Source organism: Bos javanicus, chromosome 10 (genome assembly GCF_032452875.1).
Source record: "Bos javanicus breed banteng chromosome 10, ARS-OSU_banteng_1.0, whole genome shotgun sequence".
NCBI classification, from domain to species: domain Eukaryota; kingdom Metazoa; phylum Chordata; class Mammalia; order Artiodactyla; family Bovidae; genus Bos; species Bos javanicus.
In genome coordinates this window covers 100,481,582-100,496,410 of record NC_083877.1, presented here as the reverse complement: position 1 = coordinate 100,496,410, position 14,829 = coordinate 100,481,582, and the positions used below count along the sequence as shown (strand labels likewise).

At 47.0% G+C, this 14,829-nt stretch overlaps 1 protein-coding gene and 1 pseudogene across 9 annotated transcripts in view; one reads left to right on the top strand and one right to left on the bottom strand.

Moving 5' to 3' along the window:
• Positions 1-14,829, top strand: part of FOXN3 (forkhead box N3) — a 437,687-nt gene that overhangs the window by 348,645 nt on the left and 74,213 nt on the right. The window lies entirely within an intron of this gene.
• Positions 10,973-14,829, bottom strand: part of LOC133255471 (large ribosomal subunit protein uL6-like) — a 35,327-nt pseudogene continuing 31,470 nt past the window's right edge.

Below are 14,829 nucleotides of genomic sequence, written 5' to 3'. Positions count from 1 at the left end.
TTGTGTGTGTGTCTGTATGTGTATGTGTGTGTGTCTGTATGTCTTGTGTGTGTGTCTCTGTGTGTATGTCTGTGTGTCTGTGTGTGTTTGCGTGTGGATGTGACTGTGTGTCTGTATGTGTTTGTGTGTCTGTGTGTGTGTCTGTGTCTCTGTATGTGTGTGTAACCAGCACACTTACAGAGCACACACAGGGAAGAGCTCCACTTCGGGAGAAGAAGGAGGGAGACCTGTGAATTTTGAAGCGTTCTGTTACATCTCTTTTACCTGAAAATTTCTTCTTTCTCACGGAACTGCTTTTCCAAATGAGGGCCTTGGTGGATGAAAGAGTTTTCTGCTTTACTCTGTTTCACAAGTGATTTATAACCTTGAGGCAGAGGCGCTCCAAATGGGGGGAAATGTGTACAGCAAGAAATACCCAGTTAAAGAGACGGGGAGGGAAAAAACCAGGTTCCTGTTTCTCTCTTTTTTCCTTCCAATGCCTTTTCAAGCACTAAAGGGCCAAGACATTTTTAAATGAGAAACCCATGGTGAATATTGTTTCTTGTTTTCAAACACAAAAACATTTCTTGCCCTGGAGTATTTTATGGCCCCCAACACTTCTTTGATATTTCAAGTTGCAGAGTGAAGATTGTCAGCTCTGGGTTGATAGATCCGTGCAACATCCTGAGGATGGAGTCGGGAAGAACGCAACGATGCCCACCTGTGTATCTTTGGCATGCTCTTCCAAAAATAGGACGCACGTTCTCCACACTGACTTTCCCTTTGTCTTTATCAGCATTTTGGTATTCCTTTGCTGCACAAGAACGTAAGGAGCTCCGAACTTGGGTTATCCGGTTCTGCTGCTGCTCTCAGACTGCCTCTGCAGCTCTGGGGCCTTCAGTGTGCCCGTTGGTAAAACTCACTCAGCAGCGCTTCCCAAAGCACTTCCATCCACCTGACAGTGTGAGTCTCGGTTACTCTGTCTCCTCATCACACCGCTAGGATGTTGTTGCTTAGTCCATAAGTTGTGTCCAGTTTTTTTGTGACCTGGTGGGCTGTAGCCTGCCGGCTCCTCTGTCCATGGGATTTGCCCGGTAAGAATACTGGAGTGCATCGACATTTCCCTCTCCAGAGGATCTTCCCGACCCAGGGATGGACACGTCTCCTGCACTGCCAGGCGGATTCCTTACCGCTGAGCCGCCAGGGAAGCGCCTACCCCTAGAATATCAACTCCTAAAGACGCATTTTCTTCTTCATTCATCCCTGTGTTCCCTGCCTTTAAAGCAGGACTTGGGTGTGGTAGGTGCTCAGTTAATAAGGGCTGAAGGAGATGAGCACACGCAGTGCTCCATGGAGTCGGGGAGCTGGACCTGGATGAATCGGAAGGGCCCCTCTGGCTTTTAAGCATTGGATCGTCCACGCCAAAAGCTCTCTCTGAAAACCGTTGTGACACGTTTTTGTATGTGTAGGAAGGATAGCTGGGTTTTCATATGCCCTGATCTGAACCTTCTGTGTGTTTCCCTTTTCTGTAATCTTAAGGAGGAAGTTCTGTCTTCCTTCTTAATTTTCCTTCTTGTGTAGCTCTAAGAAGACAAGGTAATACAAGATTTTTCTACAAGATTTTTCTCTGTAGCCTCCTTTGAAGTGAAGTTCGTATACACATCTCATCCTGCAGGACAGGTTTCCTTTGTGTGTGTGCACGTCCGCTCACCTGTTAACACAGGCCCGGAGCCTGATGGGAAATCACACAGCAGACCTAAACCAGGTCTAGTCAATCTGCCTCTTCACACCCTTCACACTTCATGAGATTCTCACGAGTCTGGTTGAGCTCCGGAGATACTGGGCCACAGGCAGATTCCCGTGTCTCTTTGCTTCCCCAAGATACGGTAGAAGGACTTGTGGATGGCATTTGCAGGTATGAGGTAGACAGGGGGTAATATTTGAGGACTCCTGGATTATTTGGGGAAACTTGCCGTGGGTTGCCTTTGTATGCCAAGGTCAGACTTAAGGTTAGGAAAGGCCAGTACCAAAATGATATGTTTCTAAGAAAATACTTTGTCTTCTGCAGGAACCTGACTTCATTTTGCCTCACGGTTCTGTACAAATTGGATTTCTAGATCCTTGGTGTTAAGATTAACGGCCTGTCTCTACTGGCCGGTCATGAGCTGGATGCTGCGGGTCGGTTTGTTGTGGCTCTTTCCTCTGGGCCTCTCTGTTAGCGCCAGTGCAGAGAGATTTTCTCGTGTAGCCAGCGCTGAATATAGCTTTTCATTGTTTTCATTCTCCTGCGGGATGGAGCTCAGGGAGCCCTAAGGTGATCCGGCGCGTCCCGGGGAGGGCACTCTCTCGGTCCACGGGCGGACGGAGGCCGACTCTGTGTTTAGACTCCTCCCTCCGAGTCGCAGGCGCCCGTTCACGCGCTCCCTCACCTCGTAGGTCGTGGAAAATGGCAGAACTAGGGCTGTCGGGGGGTAATTCTTTGAAGCACTGTTATTGTGGTTGACGTTGATCACTTGCTACTTCAGTTGCATTCCATGATGTCAGGTTGACCACATTCACCTGCAGAAGAAGGAAAACAAGCCCTCTCAGAGAAGAGAAGGGCAGCGTTGTGTGTGCGTGAAGTCATAACACGGCCTCATTGTCTACCGCTGCGGCCACCAAGGATATACTCTTATAAAATAACCCAACAAGGCTGATGCTTCGACGTTATGAAAGAACCTACAGGGGCTGTCAAAACTCTATCTGGGTTAAAAACGGTTGCTCTGCTCCCAGCCCTCCTGAACAGAGGCTATTTATAATACAGCGCGGGTATTTGTGCTGCTGGCATTGTATGCATCCTGAATGAAGAGTCAGCTCTTTAAAAAGAACATTAAAAATGACACTCGTGTTGTAGAAATCTGACTTCGCCCAATGAGATGGCAGGTGTCATAAACGGCTGCTTATTTCCCAAGGTGGTCAGAGCTGTCCTCTTGGCCCTGAGATAAGTTGACCTGGCCTTCAGACCTTACCCTCTTTTTTTTTTTTTTAAAGCAATGTTCTCATATGAAAATACATACACACTTCCTAACCGTCACTTGTCTGACTCTCAGGGGTGTGAACCCCCAACCTCCTAGGAGGCGGAGTTTATTGCCCCCGACTTCTGGACTGGCCTCACTCCAGCCTCCTGCCCCACCAGGTTCTGACTTCTTACTTGGACCATTTCATTTTCCACTCCCATCAGGGGGCAAGAGGGATTGAAGAAACTCTTTTTAAAAGAAATTGTAAATCATACCTCAATACAGCTATTAAAAAACACACATGCACAAGCACTCTGATTAATGGACTACCCCACCACTACATGAATACTCTTAAGTGGTTTTTAAAAATAGCTCATTTGCTAGAGTGTTTTGGTTCAGGGTGTGTATTGTTGGGTTGTTGTTGTTAATGCATAACATTGATAGGAAAAGATAGAACTCTTACAGTAGTGCGTGCTGTATGTAGATTGGATAATATTCCCTTCTCACTTTATGATGATTTCTTGACTTTCTCCTTTGCTTTTCTCTGCTACTTAAGCATCAAGTCTCGGGCATTTTCCCAGTGTAATTGTTGATTAAGTGCTGCATATCCGGCGGTGATTATGAGAAGATTACTGTATTCAGCCTTTAATCTTGTGAGTGTCAAATATTTTACTTTAATGGTATCTTTATTATTATTATTATTCATAGTTCTTTCTGTCTGAGTAATGCAATCAGGCAAAATAAAGGTACTACCACAAATTTGGCACCTTCAGAATAGTAATTCTTTGTCTCAGGATGGAAAGTGCCATCTGCAGGCGGCTCTGAATTGCTCGTTGGGATCCACGAGGGTGGGACTGGGAATGTCCCCGGCTTCCTGTGGTCGCAAGCAGCTAGGTCAGGAAGGACTCCATAGAGGTCTGCTGGAGGCAGTCCCTGGGGTCTCTCAGGACCCCGGGGCCAGGCCTGGGAACCGGAAGGCCCCACGGGTGCTGGCGGCCCCTGCAGCCTCGCTGCTGCTTGCCGTGTGTCCTTGGCGTTTCCTCCAACGTTCTGCGTAAAGCGGTCAGCCTTCCAGAGCTTTCACGCTGAATACCCTCTGTAGACGAGAGTGGTCCAGGTGGACCAGCCGTCTTTTTTTGTTTTCTTTTAATTTTGTTTATTTATGTATTTTTAACACCCAAGCATTTTGTATTTGGGTATAGCCGATTAACAATGTTGCAATAGCTTGGGGTGAACAGTGAAGGGACTCAGCCAGACACAGGCATGTATCCATTTTCCCCCAACCCACCCCGTCCCATCCAGGCTTGGACCAGCCGTCTTCTGATCTCAGTTCCCAATTCCCAGGAGCATCGGGGATTCTGATTGGAGTCACTGTGGCCACGTGACCGCCCCAGTCCAGCCCGCTGGTCCAGGAGAGCCGTCTCACATGTGAACCATGGCGACCAGGGTTCTCCCCGCAGGCGAGGAGGGGAGGGAGGGCTCCAGGGAGAGGCTCACTGAAGGGACTGATGCCAGCAGCCGGGCTGGGCTTGTGTGCCTTTGTGAGAAGGCCGGTGACCCCAGCTCCTCGTTCAGCCTTCGGACGCGTGACCACCCCCACGCTTCTGCAGGAATCCCGATGCATGTTCCGGAGCGGGAACCTCCAAAGGCAACTCCCAGGCGGCTGCTGATGGCTTAGCTGGGTGAACTCCGGTTACCCTTGCCACACAACCAGCAGACTTTAGGGTTCCTCCCCGAGGCACTGACGCCCCACTTCACAGACGGGGAAACTGCGGCCGGCAGGTAAGGGTGTCACCTGCTGTCGCGTCACTTGTTCTGCTGCGACTCGAATGTGGAAGCGACCCTGCTGCTAGGTTTGGGTCGTATCCACCAGCTGGCGGCCGCCGCCGCGTGGGTTTGTAGGAAGAGCAGTAGGTACTTAATAGGGAGCTGGCTGGTTACACATTGGCCTGAAATGGAAAATTCACGGGGAATAATCCACATATGGAGTAATAGTCATGCACATCATGAGGACTTAACCTCGGCATGAACTTTCTATATAGAAACCTAAAGTCCGTCTAAACGTTTTGATTGGACTCCGAGTCATAGGGTCGCATCACATTGGGTAGAGAATGTCACTGGGGTGGTGTTCTGACTTGTCTAGCCGGTCTCACCCTCTCCTCATCACTCAAAGGATGGCATTGTCTGTCATATGGGGGGATGTCGCTAACTGGAAAACTAGCTAATCAGTCAGTGCTGCCTAACAAAATCACAGGGCTGGGGAGGTTGCTGCCATTTCTCCGAGAGTGATTATTGTTGGGGGTGAGTATTGAGTGAGGGGGAGAAACCCTGTCTATACCGATGCTCCTGCTGTGGAAAGAGCCCTGGGCTGACAGTCTGGGTCCTGGGGGCCAGGCCCAGCCACTGACCATCCGTGGGACCCAGCACGATTGGTTCCTTATGTGTGCTCTGAGCCAGTGCCTCTACGCACCTGAGTGTGTGTGTCGGTTTATGCGGACAGGCACATACCACATACATTATTCTGATCATAACGGCTGTTCTGTGTCAGTGCATACGGAGCTGGCCTTTTCATGGACTCCAGAGCTTTTCACTGTGTGACTGCACCCCTGGATGAAACCCCTCATTCAGTTCAGTTCAGTTCAGTTCAGTCACTCAGTCGTGTCTGATACTTTGCGACCCCACAGACTGCCACACACCAGGGTTCCCTGTCCATCACCAACTCCCGGAGTTCACTCAAACTCATGTCCATTGAGTTGGTGATGCCATCCAACCATCTCATCCTCTGTCGTCCCCTTCCCCTCCCGCTTTCAATCTTTCCCAGTATCAAGGTCTTTTCCAATGAGTCAGTTCTTCCCATCAGGTGGCCAAAGTATTGGAGTTTCAGCTTCAACATCAGTCCTTCCAATGAACACCCAGGGCTGATCTCCTTTAGGATGGACTGGTTGGATCTCCTTGCAGTCTAAGGGACTCTCAAGAGTCTTCTCCAACACCACAGTTCAAAAGCATCAATTCTTTGGCGCTCAGCTTTCTTTATAGTCCAACTCTCACACCCATACACGACTACTGGAAAAACCATAGCTTTGACTAGATGGACCTTTGTTGGCAAAGTAATGTCTCTGCTTTTAAATATGCTGTCTGGGTTGGTCATAGCTTTTCTTCCAAGGAGTAAGTGTCTTTTAATTTCATGGCTGCAGTCACCATCTGCAGTGATTTTGAAGCCCAAGAAAATAAAGTCTGTCACTGTTTCCATTGTTTTCCCATCTGTTTGCCATGAAGTGATGGGACCAGATGCCGTGATCTTAATTTTCTGAATGTTGTGTTTTAAGCCAACTTTTTCACTCTCCTCTTTCACTTTCATCAAGAGGCTCTTTAGTTCTTCTTCACTTTGTGCCATAAATGTGGTGTCATCTCCATATCTGAGGTTATTGCTATTTCTCCCGGCAATCTTGATTCCAGCTTGTGCTTCTTCCAGCCCAGCGTTTCTCATGATGTACTCTGCATAGAAGTTAAATAAGCAGGGTGACAATATACAGCCTTGATGTACTCCTTTTCCTATTTGGAACCAGTCTGTTGTTCCATGTCCAGTTCTAACTGTTGCTTCCTGACCTGCATACAGGTTTCTCAGGAGGCAGGTCAGGTGGTCTGGTATTCCCATTTCTTTCAGAATTTTCCACAGTTTATTGTGATCCACACAGTCAAAGGCTTTGGCATAGTCAATAAAGCAGAAATAAATAATTTTGAACTCTCTTGCTTTTTCGATGATCCAGTGGATGTTGGCAATTTGAACTCTGGTTCCTCTGCCTTTTCTAAATCCAGGTTGAATATCTGGAAGTTCACTGTTCACGTACTGTTGAAGCCTGGCTTGGAGAATTTTTAGCATTACTTTGCTACAATGTGAGATGAGTGCAATTGTGCGGTAGTTTGAGCATTCTTTGGCATTGCCTTTCTTTGGGATTGAAATGAAAACTGACCTTTTCCAGTCCTGTGGCCACTGCTGAGTTTTCCAAATTTGCTGACATATTGAGTGCAGCTCTTTCAGAGCATCATCTTTTAGGGTTTGAAATAGCTCAACTGGAATTCCATCACCTCCACTAGCTTTGTTCATAGTGATGCTTCCTAAGGCCCACCTGACTTCGCATTCCAGGATGTCTGGCTCTAGGTGGGTGAAAATATTCACTAGTCTTGGATATCTTACAGTGTTCTGAGGTGACATTTTCTTGGTGTTCATTTCCTGAACTGAGTGAGGTTGAAGGCCGTTTGTGTTTCTTTTTCTGTATATTTCCTGCTTGTGCCCTCCACTCATTTTTTTCCCCTTGAATTTTTCTTTGTCTTTCCGCACCTCATTTTCCAAAGAGGTAATGATTCAAGCCCCAGTCAGTTCTGCACTGAGGAACATTTTAGCTGGGGGAGAGACCTGATGGCTGTTTACTGAGAAGTCCTTTACCCAGGAGAAGAGCCTGCATCGGCAGTGGAGGCCGGCTCGGTTTGCCTGGTTCCTCTCCTCCTCCCCAGGGTCGTGGCAGTGGGGTCACGCCAAGCTCCTCAGCAGGCCTCAGCCTTGGTAGGGGGAATGCCTGCCTGATAGCGGAGCTGCGTCTGTTTTCGCTGAATGAACAAAAAGAGAATGTGGCTTCATGGGGCAGGATCATCCAGCTCTGTAGACGTTGACCTGCGTTCAAATTCTCTTGGCTTCAGTGTTTGCAAGCCACGTGAACCTCCCTGGGCCTCAGTTCACTCCTCTGTAATATGGGAATAATAATACCCACGCTGCCAGGCCGTTGGTAGCGATAGAGGAGCACAGTGACTGATGGCTTCCGGTGTTGGTGTCATTGTTGTGATCAGGACTGTCCTGCCGTCACGGTCAGCCGGGCGAGTGGCAGTAGGGGCCTGGGCTGAGACGGAGCGATTGGTTCCTGCGATGACCGTATTATATGAGACTGACCGTGTTCTACTATATGAGATGACCATATTATATGGGACTGTGATTTCTGCACCATCCGCGTCTTTGATGTAAGAGTTTATTTGCACCTACATCAATTTCTTTGGTCCTGTGACCATGATTTTATTACAGGCTTTGAGTCTCTGTGGCTAGACATAGTACATAGTGCCCGTCCGGTTTTCTGTCCTTGAAAAGGGACAGAAACTTGAAAGTGTCCTTGAATTCTTAGTGGGAAAGATATAAAAACTCTCCTTCTCACTTTGCCTCCCAAAAGAAGTCTTAAGAGATAAAAACAAATAGATCTTTGTCTCTGCATCCCTTAAACCCAACTTAAGAAATTAACAAAGGAAGATGGAGGGACTGAAATAAGACTCCCAGAGAAGAGGTGGACTCCTCCTGATTGATTCCCACAGAGCTGCTACTTACCTACAGCTAGGAAAATTATCTGCTTGGAAATACCAGTCCAGCTCTCTGGCTTCACAGGAAAGAGTCACTGCGTCTGGCTGGAAAAGCTCTTAGGGAGGAGAGTGGAGTGAATTAGTACCATCTCATTCATAGATTTCTGCCTTTCCCCCCCAGTGGATCATTCGCAGTCTCCTTTTTAGTATATAATCGTTCATTTAAAATTTTCATGTTTGCTATAGCTGGGTGTATGTTAACTATCGGCATTCTGTAATTATGTTGTCTATTTGTCATCTCTTTCCATGGCGGCAAGAGCAGTAAGCGAGAATTCTTCCGATAGCAAGACTTTTAATTTATAATTCCCTCCCCCCAGACCATTTAGACACTGATACGTTTCACTCACACTCCAGACGCAGTTCAGTGAATGCATCAAGTTTTAAGCTCAGAAATGCCTCGGTCCTCCTAGAGATTCCTAAGATTTTGGTTGTATTCATTCAGTCTGCAGCCATTTATTGAGCAGCCACTGCACACAGTGCGGAGGATATATCTCTCAATAGAACAGACACAATAAAACATCCTGCAGTCAGGGAACAGACGGGCTGCCTGCCGACCCCTAAACCACGTGTCCAGCTGGCGGCAGTGTGTGTGTCCCCTAGGCTGCCGAACACTTGCCTACTCCCAGCTCTACTCCCAGTTATAATGAGGAATATGGTAAGAAGTTAGAAGCCACTGGCTATCAAAGCTATTATTTCACATTAAAGTCCCCCTATACGATACTGGCAGCTGAGACGTACATGGGAAACATGATGGAGATCATCAGATTAGTTACAGACATCCCAGATTCTGTGTGCCAGTCAAAGTAGAGGTACATCATGGTGATCCTGTCAGGAAACAAGGCTGGGATTAGAGGGCGTGTTCCTGATGTGTGGACCAGGTGAGCAGAGGGACTGTTGACAGTAGCTGCAGCCTCATGCCTCACACGGAGGTTCCAGTGCCCTAGATTATAACTGACCCCTGGGGACGATCCCCAAGACTGGACTGTCCTGGTGCTGTGAGTACACACGGTGGGTCCTTGCACAGTGTCTGGAGCGCAGATGAGACTAAAGGACCCGTGACAGTGATGTCAGAGCGTGTCCTGCTGGTGGGTGATGCTGAAAGAGCAGCTCCTGACGAGAGAAGGTCTGGGGGAAGTTAGGCGGTTGGAAATACTCTATCCAAAAAGGCTTATAAGTGAGCTCCGCATAGTCATTCAACAGCTCTTTTTTTTAGTACTTGTAGAATGTGCCAGAGTGTGAACACGTCAGAGGCCCTGCCTGTGTGGAGCTTCCATTTCAGTGGGTACGGCAGGATGGACAGATGGCCAAATGTAATGTCACGTAATGTCATGCAGATGTGAGTGCTGCAAAGAATTGTACATGGGATACACGAATAAAGTGATCAAGGTATCCTGCTGCTGGTAAGTCGCTTCAGTCGTGTCTGACTGTGTGCGATGGATGGCAGCCCACCAGGCTCCCCCGTCCCTGGGATTCTCCAAGCAACAACACTGGAGTGGGTTGCCATTTCCTTCTCCAGTGCATGAAAGTGAAGTCGCTCAGTCGTGTCTGACTCCCTGCAACCCCGTAGACGGCAGCCCACCAGGCCCCCCGTCCCTGGGATCCCCCAGGCAGGAGCACTGGCGTGGCTGCCGTCGCCTTCTCCGGAAGGTGTCCCACTAGCCCTTTTTTTGCATTTCACTCATTCTCAATACGAGAAGGAAACGCTGGGGAAAGGGGTGGTCAGGGTTTGTTTCTTTGGGATTTTTGGGGGGTTTGTGTTTCTACACCCTAATCAATACAGGGCTTTTTGGTTTTTTTTTTAATTAGAGGATAATTCTTTACAGCCTTGGGTTGGCTTCTGCCACACACAACGTGCATCAGCCACAAGCACACACATGTCCTGTCCCTCCTGAGCCCCCTCCACGCCCTGCCCCGTCCGGCACCTCTGGGTGGCCGCAGAGCACCAGGTTGAGCTCGCTGGGCCAGTACAGCGGCTTCCCACTGGCTGGCTCTTGTACACATGGTTGTGCATATATGTCAAGGCCACAAGGCTCTTACTGCATCTTTAAAACATTACGGGTAAGACTGAGGAAACATTACGGGTAAGACTGAGGAAACATTACGGGTAAGACTGAGGAAACATTACGGGTAAGACTGAGGAAACATCACGGGTAAGACTGAGGAAACATCACGGGTAAGACTGAGGAAACGTCACGGGTAAGACTGAGGAAACGTCACGGGTAAGACTGAGGAAACATCACGGGTAAGACTGAGGAAACGTCACGGGTAAGACTGAGGAAACGTCACGGGTAAGACTGAGGAAACGTCACGGGTAAGACTGAGGAAACGTCACGGGTAAGACTGAGGAAACGTCACGGGTAAGACTGAGGAAACGTCACGGGTAAGACTGAGGAAACGTCACGGGTAAGACTGAGGAAACGTCACGGGTAAGACTGAGGAAACGTCACGGGTAAGACTGAGGAAACATCACGGGTAAGACTGAGGAAACGTCACGGGTAAGACTGAGGAATCGCTTGGCGTCTTATTGTTTCTGTACCTGGAAGCCTTAGACCTTACTCATCACCTGCTGGACTGATCCTTTGGCACAGGCTTCTTGCCATCTAAAATCTTCCTGGTATCCTTGTCTCAACTGTTGTGGCCTGCTGAGTCAAAGCCACTGAAATTAATGCAATTTCAGTGTCATTTTCTTTGAGAATTAACTCACATTTCTGGGCTTGAGATACTGACCAAACAATGGCTGGCCTCATCTGAACCCGGATCATCTTTTTTTTTTTTTTTCTTGCCCAAGAAATTTCAGATTTCAACAAGAAACTTGTTCTCCTGAATAATAACATTGATGGGAAGATGAGCATTCACAGGCCTCCTCTTGTAATGGAAGCACAGCCTGATAGTCTTTATCATGTTCTGTAGGTGATACAGATAGTCAAAAAGTAGCCAGTTTCTATTCACCCACCCACTTGTCAGCCTGGAACCCCTTTCGTTTCTTCCCAAGGAAACTGGGATCTATATTGAAATGATTGAAGTCCCTCTGAAGGGTTCTTCTGAGGCGCTTCACAATAATGGTATGACCCTTCAGAGTGATGTCAACATTTTCTGGAATGTCAGAAGTCTAATTGTTGAGGATGGACTTCCTTCTCACAGTGGAGACAGCAAAGAACTGTTTCTATTTTTAATTAAACTTTGTAAGATAACTGTAGATTCAAAGGCAGTTGTAAAAAATTGTAGTATGAGGAAATTATGTTTTTCCTGTTGGTAACATCTTGCAAAACTATATTATAATATATGTAACCTCATCTGTATAAAAGAACCTTACTAGGGTTTCGATAGGCATTGTATTAAGCCTGTTAATCGGTTTGGGGGCAATGACATCTTTACTGTGTTGAGTTTTCTAATCCATGAACATGGTATGCCTCTCCATTTATGTAGAATCTTTGATTTCTCTCATTTGCATTTTGTAGTTTTCAACATGCAAGTCCTATACATGTTTTGTTATATTTACACCCAAATATTTCATTTTTATTGAACAATTGTAAAATGTTGGGTGTCCACTCATTCATTGCTAACATATAGGAATACAGTTTATCTTGTATGTTTATCTTGTATTGTGAGACTTTGCTGAATACACTTGTTAGTTCTAGGAGGGTTTTTTGTTTGGTTTTTTTTTTGTAAGTTCCTTGGGATTTTCTATATAGTTCAGTTCAGTTCAGTCGTTCAGTCATGTCCGACTCTTTGCGACCCCATGAATTGCAGCACGCCAGGCCTCCCTGTCCATCACCAACTCCCAAAGTTCACCCAAACTCTTGTGCATTGAGTCGGTGATGCCATCCAGCCATCTCATCCTCTGTCATCCCCTTCTCCTCCTGCCCCCAATCCCTCCCAGTATCAGGGTCTTTTCCAGTGAGTCAGCTCTTCACATGAGGTGGCCAAAGTATTGGAGTTTCAGCCTCAGCACCAGTCCTTCCAATGAACACCCAGGACTGATCTCCTTTAGGATGGACTGGTTGGATCTCCTTGCAGTCCAAGAGATCTCTATATAGACAGCCCTGCAAATAAGGGCAATTTTATTTCTTCCTTTTTAATTTATATGCCTTTATTTCATTTTCTTGCCTTATCTCACTGGCTATGTTAAATAAGAATAATAGTACTGTGTTAAATAAAAATGGTGGTAGCAGACATCTTTGCCTTGTTCTCAGTTATAGGGAGAGAGTGTTTAGTCTTTTCTCATTAGGCATAATGTTAGCTGTAGGGTTTTTGTAGATCTGCTTGACAAGTTGGATAAATCCCTTTCTATTCTGTTTGCTGAGCACTGTTTATCAGGATTAAATTCTACCTTGTTCATATGCTTTTTCTGCATCCACTGGCGTGATACGCTTTCTCTTTCATAGCCTGTTGATAGAGTCAATTACTTTGATTGATTTTGGAATACTGATCCAGTCTTGCATCCCTGGAATAAACCCCACTTAGTCACAGTATATAATTCTATTAAAATATCCTTGAGTTATATCTGTTAATATTTTGTTAATTTGCTCTGTAACTTGTCTTTTTTGTATGCTCCTTCGCTGGTGTGCTTTCTTCTTTCTGCCTTTCAGAGTCTTCTTTTGTTTGTCTTATATTTAATGTCCACCATTTCTAGGTATATTTAGTGGGAAGAATAGGTTAAAGTACATCTCTTCCCTTTCCTGGAAGCAGGCATCCCTTCAGATGGTCAGTTTTTAGGTATACTTTTAAGCAGCCGTATAATTTACTATCAGAAGGAAAGACATTCCTGAATTCAGGCCTTGATGAATAAAAGAGTCCCATCAGATTACCAGTTTGACCTGCTCGATTCTAAAAGAAGCTGAACAAAGAAATTTAGCCTGAGCAAAAAGGTATAACCACACTAACTTCTCAGTGTCACTTCCTGGGCGTCCCTGTTAGGGTCACCCAGGTGTCAGGGACATTATGCAGGCTCTCACCCCAGCAGATCAGTGCATGCCAATGGGAGCCTTTAATGAACGTCAGTCCACCGTGGTACCGACAGCATCCATTTCAATTTCGTTTCCTGCAAGCTGCTGGTAATGCCAGATATTCAGAAGAAGTTGCTGTAGGCCCTGCTGCCTGCTCTCAGGTGCCTCTCATAGTTATTTGCCAAACGATTGTGCGTCAGAAGGGGCCTGAAACTTAGATCAAGGGGAACTTCGCTTCTGCTGGAGACTGATGATACTGACTGCTCAGGGAGGTGAGTTCTCAGAGGGTCAGTGATAATCTCTTCTGCACCAAAGGAGCTCTTGTTCTTTACCTTCGGTGGTTAGCTTATCTTTCAGCCTTTCTTAGGATTTCCAAGAAGCATGGCCTGGTAGCAAAGGTCACCCAGATTCAGTGGGGGAAGTGATAGGCCCCCCTGGTTTCAAAGGTCCTCTCCATGGTGAAGTTTTCAAAACAGCTGGTATTTCCTCTGATTCTCCTCTTATCTTCCTTTCCTTTAGCAAATATTTACACGCACCTACTGTGGGCACGGTGATTGAGTAAGAAATGACCCCTGCTCTCAAGGAGTGATAGGCAGATGAAGGTACATATGGCCATAGTTCGAGGTCACTCAGGAGCAGACAAAATGTCATCAAGGGTCAGATGCAGGTGACCTGGTTTTCCCCTGGTGAAATCGGAGCTATCGCTTCTAGAGTTGGGAGGATTTCAGCAGCGGGGGGTGGAGGTGGGACTGCTGGCAGTGGGGCCTGGGAGGCCAAGAGGGGAGGCATAGACTGTCCAGGGAGCAGAGCACGTGGGCTGACCTGGGCAGAGAATGGTACTTTCCTGACCAGCGCTCCGCTGCCCAGCCATTGGAAATAATCATCTTTCCCCCATGTAACCTTTAGAACCATGATGTCTTTCCACTTACATTTTTCCTTCCACTTTACCTAAAGTGGGCTTTGGTGGTCATCCTTCATTTGTACACTTGAGTTTAGACTTCCAAATGTGCTTACCTTCCTAACAGCATGGCTTAAATGGCACCACCACCATCCCCCGCCAGCTAAGATATGTCGAAGTCCTAACCCATCCATCCACCCGCCTCCCCACGCCCCAGTATCTGGGAATGTGACCTTATTTGGAAACAGGGTCTTTGCAGATGGAATCAGTTTGTGTCTTGTTGTCTAGATGAGGTCATTAGAGCAGGCCCTCACCCACGGTGACTGGCATCCTTGTTAGTAGAAGATTTGGACACACACACATACACACACCTGGGAGAAACTCCATGAAATGACAGGCAGAGCCTGGAGGGTTGCAGCTGTGAGCTCAGTGGGGCCAGGATGAGTGACCAGCCCTGGGAGAGGCAAGAAGCAAACGGTTTCAGAGAGGGCCTGGCCCTGCCAACTCCTTCATCCTGGACTCCAGCCTTCAGACAATAGGATAATACATTTCTGTTGTTTTAAGTCGCCTGGCTTGTGGTGCTTTATTACAGCAGCCCTTGTTGTTGTTTAGT